Below are 16790 nucleotides of genomic sequence, written 5' to 3' on the forward strand. Positions count from 1 at the left end.
TTCATGATTCTTACAATTCGGGTTTTCTGCTTTTTTTAGAATAGGGAATTGCAGACATCCATTGCACAGTTTTTTAATGTGTTGTTCCTCCAGACTCCTCAACGTATTTTCACTCTCTTTCTTCTTGTGGAGAATGATAGACTATAGAGATTTTCTCATGAGGTGGGATTGTACAATAGAAGAAATAAAACTCATACCATATACATATTCAGTCAGCAAGGAAAAGACTGTCATCATTATAATTACTGAATAAGTAATGATATACTATTCTGGATCCTATTCACTACCCCAAGATATTTTATACAGGCTGACTGCACTTCTTGATCATAATATACATTCTTCTTCAAGGAGCTTCCTCTGGACTTTTCTGTCCAGTTGGACTGCACTTTACTTACTCAATAGAATTCCAAAGTGCTTCCCCTGTATGTTTTTGTTCAGGTGGCCCACACATGGACTAATCCTGTATATCTTAGGTGCTTCACCCAGGGTTTTGCCTGGGTAGACCTCTACTTGTGACCTCTGTATCTTATGCAAGGCCCTTCCATTGGTTGTTTTCTGCCAAGGTGGATCACACTAGGCATAATCTCATATATCTCAAGGTGCCTCCTCCAGATGTATTTTGTCTGGATAGGCATCACTTAGCCATAGTATTATATATCCAAGTAACTTCCACTAGATGTTTCTGCCCAGTTGGACTGTATTTGACTTACTCAGTAGAATACCAAAGTGCTTTCCCTGTATATTTTTTGTCCAAGTGGACTATGCTCGGACTAATCCTATATATCTTAGACACTTTCCTCTGGGTTTTGCCTGGAGAAACTTCACATGTTGATCTCTGTACCTAATATAAGGCACTTCCTCTGGTTGTTTTCTGCCCAGATAGACCGTACTTAGCATAATGTGATGTACCTTAAGGTGCTCCCCCAGATGTTTTTACCCTATGTCTCACTACATATGCAGATAAGTGTGTTTTTCTTATAGCAAAGCCACGTAGGGCTATCTACTGAGCCAACCGAGGGGATCAAATCCCTGCTTTCAGCGTTGTAAATCGGGAGACATACCGCTGTACTAGCGGGGGGCATACGTAGATGAATAATACAGTCTCTGCTAACAAAGGACTGATCCCAAATTATCAGGGCGCAGGTAACCTAGTTGCTTTGCACCATAAAACCTACCCACCCATCAAAATTATCAGAAAAACTTTCATTCCCTTCTTTATGATCAAAATATTAGTATACTGAAAATATTAAACTAAAATAAATTAGTGTTTCCAACTATTACGTTTTGATCATTTCAATTATATGATCAAATCTTCACATAATATGCACAGACAGATGTATCTACGTTATCTAAAAGTGTCTGATACAGACAGCTATCGCTCAAGCACATTGAAATCTAAACTTGTCTAATACTTCGGCTCCCATATCGCAGTTTTAGAGCAAGCGTTTGGATCAAAGTTTGTCTGTTTATCTTCAGTTTCTCTTGATAATGTCACCGGAAAACTTGAACAACTGCATAAGAGAAACATCTTGATACACACTGTTGAAGTATTTCTTGTTGTTTGTGTGCATTTTTATTTTTGTTTTGTTAAGGATTGAAGTTCGTTCGTTCGTTTGGAGTTAAGCGCAAAGCTACACAATTAGCTATCTGTTTTTCTACCACTGGTATCGAAACCCGGTATCTTATGGTGTGATTCCGCAGACATATCACAATCCCACTGGGGAGGACACTTCAACACACAACTAAAATAGCCCGAGCTGATGCCAAGTTGTGTTGAAAGGACGCACCAGTTATCGACTATATCGATATATCACTTGATTCAGCTTTGAAAGTAGTTCTTCAACATGCCGCCACTTCTGTTGAACTATAACCTGAGTGGACGAGACAGTATAAACTATCTATATTTCACCAGTAAGAAAGGGTGGCTGAAAGTAAGTAAAAAATTAAGATTGACGCACTCGAAAATGTTTCAGAGTAAAACGATCCATCTTCCATTACTGACGAGTTAGTATCTCAAGCATTGTCTATAATAACAATGTGAATGTCTGAAACTGATCTATCAGAAGATAAAACAAAGATGTTCCTAACAAACAAAGCAACACTTCAAAGGTTTCTCATCCAACACCCTGAAGAGTTTCTTTTGCAACATTAACCAACAGAAGTGGACATTTTACCAAACTATCAATTTCTCTTGTCGATGACCATGGATGACCAGTTACCTCCCATCAGAGCCAGCACAGCTCTCTGACCACAGAAGATGAACTAATCAGTTTTGTGTGGTTTTAACAAGGGCTACAACTAACATTGTTATTGTGCCAATAATTAACTACCTAGCTAACTTGTGTACACAGGATCTCTGTAGAAATGTTCCAGAACAAAGTATCTCGCTCAATGTGAAGAAACCAACACTTCTGAATCAGATGAATAAAGTATAAAACTCAACTTTATCTTATTTTCACAAACCTTTCTTGTGACACAGTTCATTCTGTTGTTGTTTTTATACTGAAACTGAGTTTAGTTCATATTTTTGTTGTCTATTTTATTTGTATGTTCAATAGTTTGTACCAAAATACAATTTATCATTAAACCAATTTGTAAAGATCTATAAATTTTGATGCGTGCATGATCTTGGAAACCTATTAATTATTTATGAATGGATAAAACAGCAGTTGCTATTCTTATTGGTGTGTAGTGTACTGCACGTGTCAAGGTATGTTTGATAATATCACTTATTGAAGCTAATGTGTATAACTCGGTTCATGTATTTTACACGTTATATCAGTCTGAAGTATTGGAGAATAAAAGTTTTCAATTCTGATTCATTCCTGTTCTGTTAATGTTCTATGTGCCAAGTGGAAAAAACTTAAATTATAAATTAGTTATTTGAGGTTGTACGTAAACCTGGATACCTTCTGCCAGCTTAACTAATGTTATTCTAAATCATTTGTGAACAAGTAAGGATTTTCAGTTGTTACTTAACCTTGTATGTTCATTATCTTGTATTCAGCTTGTTATTTGTCTTTACAAACGTTATTGTTACTTAACCTTGTATGTTCATTATCTTGTATTCAGCTTGTTATTTGTCTTTACAAACGTTATTGTTACTTAACCTTGTATGTTCATTATCTTCTTTCAGCTTGTTATTTGTCTTTACAAACGTTATTGTTACTTAACCTTGTATGTTCATTATCTTGTATTCAGCTTGTTATTTGTCTTTAGAAACGTTATTGTTACTTAACCTTGTATGTTCATTATCTTGTATTCAGCTTGTTATTTGTCTTTACAAACGTTATTGTTACTTAACCTTGTATGTTCATTATCTTGTATTCAGCTTGATATTTGTCTTTACAAACGTTATTGTTACTTAACCTTGTATGTTCATTATCTTCTTTCAGCTTGTTATTTGTCTTTACAAACGTTATTGTTACTTAACCTTGTATGTTCATTATCTTGTATTCAGCTTGTTATTTGTCTTTACAAACGTTATTGTTACTTAACCTTGTATGTTCATTATCTTGTATTCAGCTTGTTATTTGTCTTTACAAACGTTATTGTTACTTAACCTTGTATGTTCATTATCTTGTATTCAGCTTGTTATTTGTCTTTACAAACGTTATTGTTACTTAACCTTGTATGTTCATTATCTTCTTTCAGCTTGTTATTTGTCTTTACAAACGTTATTGTTACTTAACCTTGTATGTTCATTATCTTGTATTCAGCTTGTTATTTGTCTTTACAAACGTCATTGTTACTTAACCTTGTATGTTCATTATCTTGTATTCAGCTTGTTATTTGTCTTTACAAACGTTATTGTTACTTAACCTTGTATGTTCATTATCTTGTTTCAGCTTGTTATTTGTCTTTACAAACGTTATTGTTACTTAACCTTGTATGTTCATTATCTTCTTTCAGCTTGTTATTTGTCTTTACAAACGTTATTGTTACTTAACCTTGTATGTTCATTATCTTGTATTCAGCTTGTTATTTGTCTTTACAAACGTTATTGTTACTTAACCTTGTATGTTCATTATCTTGTATTCAGCTTGTTATTTGTCTTTACAAACGTTATTGTTACTTAACCTTGTATGTTCATTATCTTGTATTCAGCTTGTTATTTGTCTTTACAAACGTTATTGTTACTTAACCTTGTATGTTCATTATCTTGTATTTAGCTTGTTATTTGTCTTACAAACGTTATTGTTACTTAACCTTGTATGTTCATTATCTTCTTTCAGCTTGTTATTTGTCTTTACAAACCTTATTGTTACTTAACCTTGTATGTTTATTATCTTGTATTCAGCTTGTTATTTGTCTTACAAACGTTATTGTTACTTAACCTTGTATGTTCATTATCTTGTATTCAGCTTGTTATTTGTCTTTACAAACGTCATTGTTACTTAACCTTGTATGTTCATTATCTTGTATTCAGCTTGTTATTTGTCTTTACAAACATTATTGTTACTTAACCTTGTATGTTCATTATCTTGTATTCAGCTTGTTATTTGTCTTTACAAACGTTATTGTTACTTAACCTTGTATGTTCATTATCTTGTATTCAGCTTGTTATTTGTCTTTACAAACGTTATTGTTACTTAACCTTGTATGTTCATTATCTTGTATTCAGCTTGTTATTTGTCTTTACAAACGTTATTGTTACTTAACCTTGTATGTTCATTATCTTGTATTCAGCTTGTTATTTGTCTTTACAAACGTTATTGTTACTTAACCTTGTATGTTCATTATCTTGTATTTAGCTTGTTATTTGTCTTTACAAACGTTATTGTTACTTAACCTTGTATGTTCATTATCTTGTATTTAGCTTGTTATTTGTCTTTACAAACGTTATTGTTACTTAACCTTGTATGTTCATTATCTTGTATTCAGCTTGTTATTTGTCTTTACAAACGTTATTTGTTTGAGGCCGTATACACACCTTAATTCTTTAAAGTATTCAGATGGATAATGCAGTTGCGTATCATATGCATGTTCGTAATTTTTGGAATAAAATATCCACCATCTGCTCATATGTTTGTAAAACACTCACAGTAGCTGCTAGAAGAAAAAAACACTACGCATTTACTACTTCTAAAAGCTTTTAAAGTTAAAAAAAGTATAATTTAATAACATAACTCAGAATTGTTTGCTTTATTTTTAAGTAGTATAATATAAACACGATTTGTCACAGGATTCTAATGTCCCCTCATGATTCACTGAGGCTTAATATACCAGTTTCTCCTTTATGTTAATTGTTTCTATAGCTACCCAATGCACTAATTCTTTAATGATTTTTATTTTACCATTTTCCAATCTTAATTCAGTCCAACCCTTTTTAAAAACAAATAGTTTTACTTTAGTTTCTCAGATTCGATTATTTTATTACTGTAATTTTATCTGATTATTTTTCAGTCTTCTAAATTTGCAGTATTCTCTGTTTCTGTTTCCAAAACTTAGTTCACTTCAAATGTTTAGAGTTCCCAAGTTTATGTTGAAAATAGTGTATTGAGTAAGATAGAGAAAAATTATACTTTTCTATAGACCTTTACGAAGTAGAATAATTAGGCTAAAGAACTATAGAGCAAAAACTGGCCTTATTTGAGTCAAATCTAACACATAGTACCTCGGTACACACCCACACTATTCCCTTACTATGTGTGCAAAGTTTTAGGTTCTCTTCTCTTGGATGCATTGCAGTCACACCCACACTATCCCCTTAGTATGTGTGCAAAGTTTTAGGTTCTCTTCTCTTGGATGCATTGCAGTCACACCCACACTATCCCCTTACTATGTGTGCAAAGTTTTAGGTTCTCTTCTCTTGGATGCATTGCAGTCACACCCATACTATCCCCTTACTATGTGTGCAAAGTTTAAGTTTCTCTTCTCTTGGATGCATTGCAGTCACACCCACACTATCCCCTTACTATGTGTGCAAAGTTTTAGGTTCTCTTCTCTTGGATGCATTGCAGTCACACCCACACTATCCCCTTACTATGTGTGCACAGTTTTAGGTTCTCTTCTCTTGGATGCATTGCAGTCACACCCACACTATCCCTTACTATGTGTGCAAAGTTTTAGGTTCTCTTCTCTTGGATGCATTGCAGTCACACCCACACTATCCCCTTACTATGTGTGCAAAGTTTAAGTTTCTCTTCTCTTGGATGCATTGCAGTCACACCCACACTATCCCCTTACTATGTGTGCAAAGTTTTAGGTTTTCTTCTCTTGATGCATTGCAGTCACACCCACACTATCCCCTTACTATGTGTGCAAAGTTTTAGGTTCTCTTCTCTTGGATGCATTGCAGTCACACCCACACTATCCCCTTACTATGTGTGCAAAGTTTTAGGTTCTCTTCTCTTGGATGCATTGCAGTCACACCCACACTATCCCCTTACTATGTGTGCAAAGTTTTAGGTTCTCTTCTCTTGGATGCATTGCAGTCATACCCACACTATCCCCTTACTATGTGTGCAAAGTTTTTGGTTTTCTTCTCTTGGATGCATTGCAGTCATACCCACACTATCCCCTTACTATGTGTGCAAAGTTTTAGGTTTTCTTCTCTTGGATGCATTGCAGTCACACATACAACTCGTTATAATGTTATCCAGCTCAGACAGTTCTTCTTTCAGTTTGGCTCTTAAAACGTGTAAACAGATAAACTGTTGTTTCATGAACCAAAACCAGAAGTGTGTTAGTCATTAGTTTAGTGCCAAATCTTCTCACTACCTCCATATGATCATTCCAACGTACTGGTCATTCTGAAAGTCCATTGACCAATGAAACTAAAGTGGTGACTTGAAAATAAACATGTCCAGTAAGGTAAGAGATTGTACATTTTCACTAATAATAGCAACAGAAACAAACTCATACAGACAAGATTCTAAAGGTTGTCTTGTAGTCTTTCTACAAAACACAGTAATGTTTCCTTCTTCACCATTCAATAACTTTGTTGGTGCTGTCTTCCTCATTGTTCCCGGGTCCTACTAAAAGCTTTGGAAAAACACAGTAAACCAAAATTAAAGAAAAAACAGGTAAAGAACTAACTATATCTTAATAACGAATGGCGCCATGTGAACTAGATGTACTTTCAACCTGAAATTAAAAGAAACAAGTATTTTCATTTCTTGCTTTTATGGTTCATATGCCATGCTGTGTTCTAGCCAAGAGAGTGCTTAATTCTACTCGTGATTCATGACATGTGCACGTTTTACTGATTTCTAGTACTCGTCTGGATAAATAGTAACCTATGTTTATATCTCTAGTATTTGCTTAGATAAACAATAATCTATGTTCTGATCGCTAGTATTTGCCTGGATAGATACTGTTATGTATTACAACCTTAGCACTTTTTTTTATTAAAACTCTGCGCAAATTACGTTTTCTTACAATGAATAGTTACAGGTGTTCATATATCACTTTATAGTTTTAAATACATTGTTCCCAAACCTCTATTCTGTTACAGTTGGGGATTGTGAGTAATGAAATACATCCAGATATTAGCATCATGATTACATTAATCATCTCTCTAAACATTCCACTTCTATAAATACACTATGAAACTAAATACGCACGGTTCGAACCCAAGAACCTTCATTTTGAGATCAGGTACAAGATTAGAGGTCGTGAATCGCTGCACTACACTCTAACTTTCTCATAACTTATATACAGCTGTTGTATACTTAGTTTGATCTGGTGTTTAAGGCGCTTGACTCTGAATTTAAGAGTCATGGGTTCGAATCTCTGTCACCAAAATGCTTGCTCTTTCATCCACGGGGCATTATATGCGACGGTCAGTCCCATTCTTTGCTAGTGAAAGCATAGTCCAAGAGTTGGTGGTGGATCATGTTAAGCTGTTTTTCCTCTAGTTTATGGTTGCTAAATTATGAAAAGCAAGCAGAGATAGCCCTTGTCCTGCTTTTCGCAAAATTCAAACCAAAGCGATATGTCTGTGGATTTACAAAGCTGGATACCAGGTTTCGATACTCGTGGTGGGCAGAGTATGGATAACTCATTGTGCAGTTTTGTGCTTAACTTTAACCATTTCAAACCACATTTTATGTGTGTCCTATCCTCCGCTAGGGGTGAATTTCGTACTGGGGGTGACTTATGTTTAGTTTTATCGCATTATCAGAGTACCTGGCATTTCTCTGATAAAATCTCTTTAAATATGCCGAGTTATTTTTATTATATCAACCATATTAATAATTATTTTCCTAACTCGATAATTTGATTAAAATCAATCAAAATAACAATGTGTTTGGAGAAAATAAAAATTTGCTAAAGCTATTTTAATCAAAGAAAAACCAGACACATTTCTTTTGGTTCTTGTATGTGTTTTGTATGACATATCAAGTTACCCTAACAAAATTTCCTACCTTTTAGTGTCCTGATTTCTGATGTGTGGTAAAGTGTCGTTTGCAGCGTATTCTGCTTTTATTATTGTTCCATTTAATGAAGAACTGATTTATTATTTTATTTACTTATTTATTATTATTTGTAACACAAGGTAAAAGAAAATTTGCCAATATCAAACGTTTTTGTAAAGTTCGTGGTAAAACTGATTAAACGCAAGCAAAGCAGAAGGTATGTGTGAAATAAGTCTATTTAACTGAGAGAGTGAAAGTACATATTAGAGATAAACAATAGCCTTTTTAAGTTTAGATGATTTATAGAGTAGGTATGAAAATGTAGAATTGTTGGTTTGTTTTGAATTTCGTGCAAAGATACACGAGGGCTATCTGCGCAAGCCATCCCTAAATTAGCAGTGTAAGACAAAAGAGGGAAGGCAGCTATTCATTACTACCCACCGCCAGCTCTTGGGCTATTCTTTTACCAAAAATAGTAGGATTGACCGTCACATTATAACGCCTACGCGGCTGAAAGAGTGAGCATGTTTGGTGCAACGGGAATTCGAACCCTCGACCCTAAGATTACGAATCGAACACCTTACCCACCTGACCATGCCGAGCCAAATTTATATGGAAGTCTCAAATTATATTGGGTAGTTTTGAAATGTCATATTCAACCAAAATATATGAAACATGTGCTTAAAAATCATTTATGTCAATATGAGTTAAGTAATAATAGGGTTAAACTTAGTTGGGATCCACATTTCAATGCTATAGAGACTCTACAATGGGAGAGCTATGTGGAATAGTGCATATTCAGAGTATAATGAAAATCTAATGGCTGATATATATTATTTATTTTTATATAAGTCATTGATAACTGATACGAAACTAAAAAATATGAATTTAGTAGATTATGACAGTTGTTGTCTTTGCAGCAAATGTAGTGAAACAATTGAACATCTTTATATGGAATGTGAAGAAACAATGTCTCTGTGGGATTACGTTAAGAATCTTTTTGTATTAATCACAAATAAGTCTTTTAGTATTAAACAATTTAAATTAACAATAATATCTGGATATTACAATAAAGAAAAATCACTACAACCGATAACGTGTTATGCCATCTCATTAGTCAAATATGTTGTGTTTACGTCGAGGAAAATAACAAGACATGGTGAAACTAAACCAACTCTTTTTGTATATTATAAAGCCAAACTTAAGAATAAAATATATTTTGAGATTCAAATTCAAAGACAAAGTACAAATGTTTATTCATTGGCATGTGGATACAGATGTAGACAAAGTACAAATGTTTATCCACTGGGATGTGGACACAGATGTAGACAAAGTACAAATGTTTATCCACTGGTATGTGGACACTGATGTAGACAAAGTACAAATGTTTATCCACTGGTATGTGGACACAGATGTAGACAAAGTACAAATGTTTATCCAGTGGTATGTGGATACAGATGTAGACAAAGTACAAATGTTTATCCACTGGTATGTGGATACAGATGTAGACAAAGTACAAATGTTTATCCACTGGTATGTGGATACAGATGTAGACAAAGTACAAATATTTATCCAGTTGTATGTGGATACAGATGTAGACAAAGTACAAATGTTTATCCAGTGGTGTGTGGATACAGATGTAGACAATGTAGAAATGTTTATCCAGTGGTATGTGGATACAGATGTAGACGAAGTAGAAATGTTTATCCACTGGTATGTGGATACAGGTGTAGACAAAGTACAAATGTTTATTCACTGGTATGTGGATACAAATGTAGACAAAGTACAAATGTTTATCCAGTGGTATGTGGATACAGATGTAGACAAAGTACAAATGTTTATCCACTGGTATGTGGATACAGATGTAGACAAATTACAAATATTTATCCACTGGTATGTGGATACAGATGTAGACAAAGTACAAATGTTTATCCAGTGGTATGTGGATACAGATGTAGACAAAGTACAAATGTTTATCCACTGGTATGTGGATACAGATGTAGACAAAGTACAAATGTTTATCCAGTGGTATGTGGATACAGGTGTAGACAAAGTACAAATGTTTATCCAGTGGTATGTGGATACAGGTGTAGACAAAGTACAAATGTTTATCCAGTGGTATGTGGATACAGATGTAGACAAAGTACAAATGTTTATCCAGTGGTATGTGGATACAGATGTAGACAAAGTACAAATGTTTATCCAGTGGTATGTGGATACAAATGTAGACAAAGTACAAATGTTTATCCACTGGTATGTGGATACAGATGTAGACAAAGTACAAATGTTTATCCAGTGGTATATGGATACAGATGTAGACAAAGTACAAATGTTTATCCTGTGGTAAGTGGATACAGATGTAGACAAAGTACAAATGTTTATCCACTGGTATGTGGATACAGATGTAGACAAAGTACAAATGTTTATCCAATGGTATGTGGATACAGATGTAGACAAAGTACAAATGTTTATCCACTGGTATGTGGATACAGATGTAGACAAAGTACAAATGTTTATCCAATGGTATGTGGATACAGGTGAGGCAGAGTTACAAGAACGTGAAATACAAATCAAATTACCATATAGCAAAGTAGTTTATTTTTAATATGGAAGTGAAAAGTTTTCTGTAATATGTAAATATTTTTGTAAATGTCACACGTCTGTATGTATGTACGTATGTATTGGTTTTTATCTCTTCTGTTGGATAATAGTAATAAAAAAAAAACCACTCGATTAACATGTGAGACGTATTGGGATTTACACCCAGCGTTTCTAATCTATCATTTTCGAAAGGTTGTGTAGTTACTCGACTTTCATTTCGTAAATAACTGTCTGTGAGTTATATATCAATACTTTACTTTATTCAACATAAGATGAAGTAATTTATTGTTTTTGAGATATCTATATTCAACTATGTTTATTTCATCCATAGTCTGATGTGAGCGTCTTAAACCCTCAAATTTATATTATTTGGTTCAGATTATATCTAAAGCTGTTTAACTAAAAACTATGATTCTGAGATGTTCATGATTTGTATGTTTAACTGATAGCTTGACCAACGTGTTAAGTATTATTTGTGAAATTGAAATTACAATCTAACTTACATAACAGAACCAGGTAGCTTTTATAATCTTATCCTACTCGTGTCATTTTCATTTCTTACTAGATCAAAACGTCAGTTTTTGGTTTTACTGTCTTCTAATTCAAAATGCCATGCTAACTTTTCACTGGTAGTTTTCACACGTGTCTGTTTTCTAGCTCAAAATGTCATGTTTACATTTTGTTGGTGGTGTTCACATGTCTGTGTTCTACCTCAAAAGTCATGCTTATATTTTACTGGTAGTGTTCACATGTGTCTGCATTCTTGTTCCAAATATCAAGTTTTGGTTTTACTGGTAGTGTTCACATGTGTCTGCATTCTTGTTCCAAACATCAAGTTTTGGTTTTACTGGTAGTGTTCACATGTGTCTGTATTCTTGTTCCAAACATAAAGTTTTGGTTTTCCTGGTAGTGTTCACATGTGTCTGTATTCTTGTTCCAAACATCAAGTTTTGGTTTTACTGGTAGTGTTCACATGTGTCTGTATTCTTGTTCCAAACATCAAGTTTTGGTTTGACTGGTAGTGTTCACATGTGTCGGTATTCCAGTTAAGAACATTGGTTCAGGTGTTGTTCACAATATATGGATGCAAATTAAGGTTGAAAATAATAAACATTATGAAATGTTTGAAACATAACAGTTGAGAACAGCAAGTTCGAACGTTAGTAGATATCGTTAACCTAACGTTAAGGAAAGTTTTGTTTGATCATAAGTTCGGAAATATAAGTTGTATATATTTTTGTAATCATGAGATCTCGTTGTGCTGGAGCCACAAGTTGTAGCTGACTGTGGTACTCTTTGTTATTCAGTGTTTGTATAGACTGCCAAATAGAAATTTTGGAACGTCATCTTTTATTTTGAAAATTTGAACAGCAAAAAACGTAAAACGGAGGTACTTGTGATGTAGTGGTTATCACATCCGCCTAACACGCGGCAGGTCCCAGGTTCGATCCCTGGCACAGACTAAACAGGTAAAAGGAAATTACGATGCCAAGACAGGAGAATATTTATTATTCTCAAGTGTTTTCTTCTTCTAGGTGCAGCTGGTTCCTGTAAACGTTTTTCTTAAACAAGAATTCTTTGTTTTGGTAATGGCATTTTGAACGTGAAGAACGATGTGTAACCTGGAGAGAGTACGATAGTCTCGAAGAGTAGATGGATGTCGAAGAGAGATGTTGCAACACAGATAAGATCTCTTTTGTACATTGGACTTTATTCCACCGCTGTGATCTCCTACAACCCACAACTGTCAACGTACTATTACAACTAAAGCGCGTTTGAACAAGGTTATCATTTGAGGAATTTGATAGTCATCATGCACCTTTGTCGTATTGAACACCTTGAAGAAGTTGTGTGTGATAAGGAAACATCAGCCAGAGTGGAATCCCAGAATTGGTCACAAAATAACGAAGATTAAATATTATTTAAGACGATCCCTAATTTTGTTAATGGATTTAATAAGCGTATTAAATCGCTCATTACGTTATTGTTTAGTAGTTCTGATAGAGAAATTAAAGCTATGAAAATGTCTGTTCAGTTTTGGATAGAAAGAGAAAAGACTGAGGAAACAAAACTCTGCGTTTTGTACGTTTAAGGGCAATTGAACGAGGTGTGGAAACGTTGAATACTGTGGGCTCGATAAAGTCTTTTAAAGACACGTAAGCACATTGGAAAAATACTTTTGCCTAGGTAGACAAAGGAGAGTGCTATATTATTTATAGTTATTGTTTAAGCTGTCATTATATCTGCGTTTGTTTAGACTGCGAAATAGAAATTTTGGAACGTTATCGTTTCATTTTGAAAACTTGAACAGCAAAAAAATCGAAACGGAGGTGCTTGTGGTGTAGTGGTTATCACATCCGCCTCACACGCGGAAGGTCCCAGGTTCGATCCCTGGCAGGCACATTTTGAAAGCGCCGGTTCTCGTCATCGAGTACAGACGTGTTTTTCGAGCTCCTGATTGCCTTAGTGTAACTTTAACAGCTAAGCCTAGTGAACGTGTAGTTTTTTTTTTTTCCTCGTTTTTTTTATTTTTTCGAGTTGTTTGACGATGTCTTCATCAACCAAGAAGGTCATGGAAGTTATGCGTCGTACTGTTTTTGTGGAAACGACAACTTCAAGCCATGGGGACGTTATCCATTCAGTTATTTCTACGTTTGGTGCTGCTTCGGTCACTGCTGTAGTTCCTCGCCCGGGTGGATATGAGGTAACTTTTGTTCTTCCCGCCGATGTGGACCTGGCTATAGATGCTGGTCTAATTGTCAATGGTGTGCACTGTTCGGCTAATGGTGTCACTAAACGTACTATTACTGTGTCATTTATGGACGTACCCGAATATATCGACGATGATATTATACTAAATAAACTTAAAGATTATGATTGTGAAGTGAAAAGCCCTATTGTGTGGAAGAGGGACCAGGGCATATACTTAGGTATACGCCATGTTCGTGTGTGTTTTAGTGAGAAGTGTATCTCTTTGCCGTTCGTAGTAAAGGTTTTTGATCCTTTGGGCAAGGCGGTAATGGTAAAAGTGAAGCATGATCGCCAGTCAAAAGTATGTAATTTATGTTTGGGGGCGGATCATCTATATCGCGATTGCCCCCAGTTTATATGCCGACATTGTCATATGCAGGGACACGTCCGTCAACGTTGTCCCAAGCTTGTTGTTCCTCGAACTTCCTCTAGTGACGACGCTGAAGTGGCCACGCCTACTACTTCTCGTGACGCCGCTGAAGTAGTCACGGCTGCTCCCTCTCGTGCAGTGCCTCATGATGTTGACACAATTTCTGTTTGTCCACGCGTTGATTCGGAGGTTCCCCTTTCAGGGGAGGCTGCAGCTACCCATCGGGTGGTGGACGATGTTTCTTCCCGACGACCGACGGTTTCTGGTGGGGCCAGGGAACGGGCGAGTAGTCACCCCCCTGCTGGAGGACGCAATTTTGATCGGCACTTCCCACCACTTCCGGTTAGTGGTGAGAGTACCGCCGGCGATGTGGAGGTGCCTCTTCCTCGTCGTTGGAGGTATGCTAGTGTGGTGGCAATGTCTCCTGGTGACACTTCTAAGAAGGGCAGTGGACGAAAACGGGTGTCGGACGTGCCAATACTACGGATATCTCGGGCGAAGGCGGTGTCGCAGCCTTAAATGTGTTTTTTGTGACAGTTTGTTTGTTTCAGTTAGTGTAACACTGTCATTTATTGTTATTTGAACTTTATGCATATTTGCTTAGATCTTTACATTTATTCTTGTTATTTTTGTGTTTGTGACAGTTTCCTTTCAATTCTTGTACCTTTACTTTGTCTTTTGCATGGTACATTTACTAAGGGTGGGAGTTTTGAATTGTAATGGGTTGCGTAATGTTAGTAAGCTGGCTTATTACCTAGATTACTTTGTTACTAATTTTGATGTTGTTTGTTTACAGGAAACGTTTTTCACTGATAATTTTTATGATGTCGTTCTGAAATTTTGGCCAGGTGTAGCTTTTGTTAACAATTCTCCTTCTGGCCGACAAGGGGTTGCCATCTTGTTACAACAGTTTTTGTGGGATAATGTTACATTCGTTTCCTCTGATGGGGTGGGTAGGGTTCTGACAGTCAAATTCAGTTTCGAGTCTTTGTCTTATCTGTTATCATCTGTGTACGCTCCTCGCGATATCTCCGAGCGACGGGAATTTTTCCAAAACTTGGAGTATTGTTTGGATGGTTGCACGGGATTGCTTGTTGTGGGAGATTTTAATTGTGTGTTGGATGTGGCACGCGATCGATTTCCGGTCCGTTTCTACCGTGACGCCAGCCGTTCGGCTTTTGTCCAGTTTCTTAATAGGTTTGATTTACTTGATGCGCATTCACTCATATCGCCGACTACACCTGGTTTCACATGGAAGCGTTTTGTTAATGGTGAGATGATGTCGTCTCGTATTGATAGGGTTTTGCTTTCTTCTACCTTGCAGGGGACTGTCCAACGTTTCCGTACGTTGTGGTTTCCTGCTACAGATCACGCTTTATTGGGCTTCGACCTTACTCTGCGGCCCGTTGTCAGAAATCCTAATTTCTGGCACTTCAATAACCAGTTATTGAGGGATGCCGAATATGTGAAAGCCATTAAGCTGTTGATCGCCAGAAGTCGTAGTTGGTCAGTCTATGGGACTGATAAAATTACGTGGTATGAAAAATTGAAATGCGCGTTCCGTTTACTTAACCAGCGTTATTCGATTCTTCGAACGCGGGCATCCCGTTCTCGCAAATGTCAGCTTGAGTCGTCCACCAATCGTGAGCTTCGAAAACTGTCCCGTTACCCTGGTAGGTCTTAGGTCAAATTGTATGAACTTGAAGATGCATTGGAGACTTTGGATCACGATACCATAGAGGGGGCGAGGATTCGATCTCATATTCGTTGGTTTGAGGAGGGTGAGAGATCTACGTCTTACTTTCTTCGTATGGAAAAGGTCCGTCAAAGCAGAATTGAGTTTAGATCCATGCTCACTGATAGGGGTGTGGAGGTGTCCGGTGTGGAAGATATCGCTGCTGTTTTACATCAGTATTATTCCACACTGTACACTAAGGATATCGTTCTGCAGGAAGACATCGATTTCGTTATCTTATTTGTTGATCGTTTTCTTTCCCATGAACAAGCTCATATTTGTGATGCTTCATTCACGGTTCCGGAAGTTATCGCTGCTCTAGACAGTTTACCGCTTGGCAAATCTCCTGGTTTGGATGGTTTTACGTCCGAATTTTACAAATATTTTCTCCCTCTTTTTGTTGACGACTTTTTATCTGTGTTGTCTGAACTGTTCCACTCTCCACAGTTGCTCCGTACAATGTGTTCTGAAGTAATTGTTCCTATCCCGAAAGGTGGTGATCGACGGTTGGCGGCTAACAGCCGGCCTTTGACATTGCTTTGTTCTGACTATAAGCTTTTGGCCAAAGTGCTGGCTCGTCGCCTTTCGTCTGTGATCTCCAGTTTAGTTTCAGATGACCAATCTGGGTGTATACCTGGACGGGTCGTTGCTGATACCCCGTTAACACTCGTTTTGCTATTGCAATCTTTAGCACGTACCGGACAGGGTGGAATCTTTTTGAAGCTCGATCAGATGCAAGCCTTTGATCGGGTGGCCTATGACTATCTATTTCAACTTCTTCTGCGTATGGGTTTTGGTTCTACTTTTGTTCATTGGGTTCGTCTTTGCTATACTTCAATTTCTAGTTGTGTTAAGTTTAATGGATTTCTCACTAATGATTTTGCTGTAACTCGGGGTATTCGTTAAGGATGCCCAATGTCTGCTCTACTTTTCGTTCTCAGTGTCGAACCGTTACGAAATATGTTAGTCC

The 16790-nt window shown here is 36.4% G+C and overlaps 1 non-coding gene across 1 annotated transcript; it reads left to right on the forward strand.

Annotated features, from left to right (window-relative positions):
• The first annotated feature begins 13294 nt into the window (after positions 1-13294).
• TRNAV-CAC (transfer RNA valine (anticodon CAC)) lies at positions 13295-13367 on the forward strand. Its single transcript has one exon. It is a non-coding gene; the product is annotated as a tRNA-Val (tRNA).
• Positions 13368-16790: the final 3423 nt, after the last annotated feature.

The sequence above is a fragment of the Tachypleus tridentatus genome, chromosome 5, assembly GCF_004210375.1.
Source record: "Tachypleus tridentatus isolate NWPU-2018 chromosome 5, ASM421037v1, whole genome shotgun sequence".
NCBI lineage: Eukaryota > Metazoa > Arthropoda > Merostomata > Xiphosura > Limulidae > Tachypleus > Tachypleus tridentatus.